The sequence below is a fragment of the Vigna radiata genome, chromosome 5, assembly GCF_000741045.1.
Source record: "Vigna radiata var. radiata cultivar VC1973A chromosome 5, Vradiata_ver6, whole genome shotgun sequence".
Lineage (NCBI taxonomy): Eukaryota > Viridiplantae > Streptophyta > Magnoliopsida > Fabales > Fabaceae > Vigna > Vigna radiata.
Genome location: NC_028355.1, coordinates 9,046,789 through 9,051,317, shown reverse-complemented (window position 1 = coordinate 9,051,317; position 4,529 = coordinate 9,046,789). Strand labels below are relative to the sequence as shown.

The 4,529-nt window shown below is 35.9% G+C and overlaps 2 pseudogenes; both read left to right on the top strand.

Annotated features, from left to right (window-relative positions):
• The window catches only part of LOC106760280, a 3,637-nt pseudogene extending 3,184 nt beyond the window's left edge, over positions 1 to 453 (top strand).
• A 107-nt stretch (positions 454 to 560) lies between these two features.
• Positions 561 to 4,529, top strand: part of LOC106760279 — a 15,858-nt pseudogene continuing 11,889 nt past the window's right edge.

The following is a 4,529-nucleotide window of genomic DNA, read 5'->3' as shown; positions in this document are numbered from 1 at the left end:
TGAATCAAAAACTAAAAAGAAGCAATGGAACATAAATGTATAAGGGGCTTATCTCCATGTCCTTAGAGACTCTATCCAGAGTATTGGAGTAATGATTGGGGGAGCGGTAATATGGTATAAACCCGNGTGGCAAATAGTTGATTTAATTTGCATTCTAATATATTCAGTAATATATTTGTTAACAATCACCAATATGCTGTGAAATATTTTGGAAGTCTTGATGGAGAGCACGCCTCATGAGATAAACGCTACTAAGCTAGAAATGGGATGTTGGATATCGAAGACGTGGTGGTTGTTCATGAACTACACATATGGGCCAATGAAGTCGGAAAGGTTTTACTAGCTTGTCATGTTAAAATCAGACGTTAAGTAGATGCAAACATGGTGTTGGATAAGGTTATAGACTATATCAAACGGGTCTATAACATTGGTCATGTAACCATACAGATATAGTGCTAGATTTCATCTTCTATTGAATATTTCGTGATAGTGAAAGATTAAAGGCGTAGGATTTAGTAGTTGGACTTGGGGAATTATGCTTCTGAAACTCAAATTTCTCTATGGCAATAACACTTTCTTTTAAAAAAATGTTTGAAGTCTCACATAGACTAGAGATAAGACCAATTTACAGTAAATAGGTAGGTGGAAACCTCACCTTACAAGCTGGTTTTCTGGGTATGAGTTAGGCTTAAAGTCTACTTTTTAACATGGTACCAAAGCCAGGTTAGATTATATCCTAGCGAAATTCTTGATGCCTTGGTTTCTATTCAATTAATATGGTTGCTTACTGGTAATTTGATATATGAAGCCATTGATAGAATCATTGCTGGTCTNAAAGCGTGGATGGTTTCTTAATGTTTTTAGTTTCCACATTTGGTCTTCTGGTTAATATCAGCATGGCTTTGTTATCGGGTCATGACATTGCCATGGACATGATGGTCATGGTCATGGATATGGACTCGAACAAGAACATTATTGTCACAGACATGGACATGGCCATAGTCATGGATTTACAGTTCTTATCCACCATGATGCAAAACATGCAAAAGATGAGCACCATGACACACACGATCAGACAAACTGTCATGATGATCATCATTCAAAAGATGAGCACCATCATGATCACCAAGAGCTTACTCAATATCATCTTGATGAATCAAAAACTAAAAAGAAGCAACGAAACATAAATGTATAAGGGGCTTATCTCTGTGTCCTTGGAGGCTCTATCCAGAGTATTGGAGTAATATTTGGGGGAGCGGTAATATGGTTTAAACCCGAGTGGCAAATAGTTGATTTAATTTGCATTCTAATATTTTCCGTTATAGATTTGGTGACAATCATCAATATGTTGTTAAATATTTTGGAAGTCTTGATAGAGAGCACTGATGGGTGTCGCACCCCATGCAAAATTTAATGTGCATAAAGAATGCAGTATAGGGTAGGATGTGACTCCTAAGTCGTTTGTCAAGGACCAAATGTGGTTCGAGAATCAGGTCAAACACGAAGTGGGGGGGGGTTGGGAAAGGTTTGTGAATTCGGATGAACTAAATCAAAAGACGGATGCAAACAGAAATGTAAAACTGAAATGCAGACAGAAACATAAAAACGAAATCAAATACAGATGTAAAAATGGTCGGTCATTAACTCAATTACTATGCTTCCAATCACAGATGAATGACAAGTACACACTACTCTAATCCAAATCCAACACGAATCACCCAACTAAGCGAAGGCTAATTCGGTCTTCAGAATTGGAAACTAAGCGAATGCAATGCACAAATCTAATCAGTCATGCACCACACAGTCTAATCAACTAAGCGAAGATTAAACACCGATTAGGCAACTAAGCGTATACCCAATCGCAAGCACACAACAGATTAAATATTGAGCTAAATGAGAGCAACAATATGACAATTAAAGTACAAGAGTCTCATGAATAAACTACTTCAGCCTCTAATCCAGCACAGCTAACCGACTAAGCGAAGGCTAATCATGCTATCATAATTACGAACTAAGCGAACGCAATACACCTATTTCATCCACTGTGTTCTATAGGAATTGATCAACTAAGCGAAGATGCAATCACCAACTAGGCAACTAAGCGTATACCCGTTGCAAGAACACAGTCAGATTTCATAGAGTGCCAGGCAGAACAGAATAAACATAAAGACAATCCAATAAATCTCAAGGAAGCAAGTAATATCACTAAGAAACAACCAAACTAATTTAAGCTATCATTACAATTAAAGTAACAAGACCGAACATATTAGACAACATTAAAGTAAAAGAAAATACTAAATCCAACACCATAACAAACAAATATCTAGCACAGTTAAAATTATTAAAATGCAACACTAAATTAAAAAGATGAAAAACAACTCAACATACTATATAAAATAATTTAGAGAAAAATAAATAAACCACACAATTTCCTTCTACTAATTTACGTTACCTATGTGTATCTATCAAATGAATTTAAAATTTCAAGTGGCCTAAAATAAACCCTCTTGGCCATGACCTTGTAGCTCTCCAATGTGTGAAAATAAATTGTCATATTGCTTCTAGAAATGCTCTTTGTCGTGAATTCTGCACACCAATTCTCCAAGCAAATTACTTAATCGAAAGAAAATGAAATCATACCTCTGTCCCGGATGGAATTGACGTGACTTTTCACTAATTAAATGCATGTCTTGAGAATGAATTTAGCCCTTCATTTAGCTAAACTAAAAGTACACCACCTAAAAGATCAACTCTTACTCTATTCCAGCGTTAAAAAGATAAGCATTGACTTCTCCAATTGTATTCACCACTACACCACCCAAACCGTTACACCTCACGGTTTCCAACAATCTACTCCTATTTATCTCTGCACCATTCAATCAATCTCTGTCTCCCATTTTTCCTCTCATCAAGCAACGTTAATTTAAAAAGAAACAAAATAAGTGTGGCAGCCTACAACATCGTTTCCTATATGCATATAAAAGTTGTGCTTTCTTCCCAAATAAACATTCACAAGCAAAAAAAACTAAGTAAAGAAAACTTTTTGTTGGCAGCTGAAGCCGTGCACACCTTGAAAGGAAAAGAAGATAACCATTTATCATTCAACCCATGCCAAAAAAAACCATGAGCTACATTGCTCCCAATTCCCCGAGAAATGTTGCAGACCACTGTCATAAAAATGACGACTCCTTTCCTTTTGCTAGGGTCGTGTGTCCTTAATAAAATGGGTGGGGTCCACCCTAAAAAAAAGAAACCCTAGGCCATGTGTCCTCTACTATTTGGGCTCATCATAAATTTGTCAACATTGATCCAAATGTGTACAAGTTTAACTAAAAATATTCTATACTACTAAGTTACAATATAATTAAATTTGAAATGTCCAAGTGAAGAGTCTTGAATTATTTGATAGCACTCCAAATGTCCCAAATTGTATTTCCACAATTTTCCCTGAAAATAATAATACAAATAATTAGCTCAGAAAATTCAAATTAATTAAAATTAGAATTTTTGGTCAAATTAAGCACAATTAACAGAAACGGGAAAATACCGGACAATTAAGCACAATTCCCTGATTAATTCTAGCACAATAAACTGAGTGAAATCAATAAAATATCGACTCATTAAAATATACCACACTTCTGGAAAAAATCAAGACGCAAAACAGGGAACAGTTCTGAGGACATCAGGAAGTAACACAGACTCAACAAACAGAAAACAAAGACTCACTATGAAAGAAACAGAATTACACCTTTCTCAAAACATCTGGACAAAGAAAAAGAAGTAGACAATATCCAACACGGATCAGAGAAAATAGATACTCGTGAAGTCATCAAAGCAATTCCAAGCTGACAAAATGATCAATCAGTTCAAGAGGTAAATCGAAAGCAATAGAACCTCACAGATTGCACTATCAGTGTTTCTCTCAAGTTTCTAGGATAAACAATGTCAACTCAATGCACTCAAGAAAACAAACACAAAAAGACATGACAAGCCTCTAATATCAACACTCAAAACATATGCATGTTCAAATCAAAAGTTCTTTTCATTGATGTAATGGGGCCAAGGAAAAGGGAGGATAAATATGGATCAGAAGCTACAACCCAAAAGAAATAGAGGAGCAATGGGGAACAAGTGTAAACACAGTCAAATAACACCCAAACCTTGTAATTCAATCCTCTTCTTGACTCCATCATTGATAACGATTGAAAAAGAGTTATTTTCATATGTCAATTTAGACCAAATTACAGCCTTTAAGACTTAGAACGAGCTTGAATCAAGTAAAACTCAATAAATGAGTCAGTCGAGAGTCAAAAGCTATTTTTAGCGATATTATGCTTGTTTTCCATTCTTTTGTAGTAATTTTGATGAAAGTGAAGATTGGGGTTGAAGATGAAGGTCTTAGACTCAAAATAAAGGAAGAAAATTGAAGAAAAGAAGAGCCAAGAAACCGCCCGGCGGCAAAATTCACCGTCAGGCGGTCCAAGGCGAGGAGAAGGCACCTGGTGTGGGCGTTGGGTGGATTTGCGATT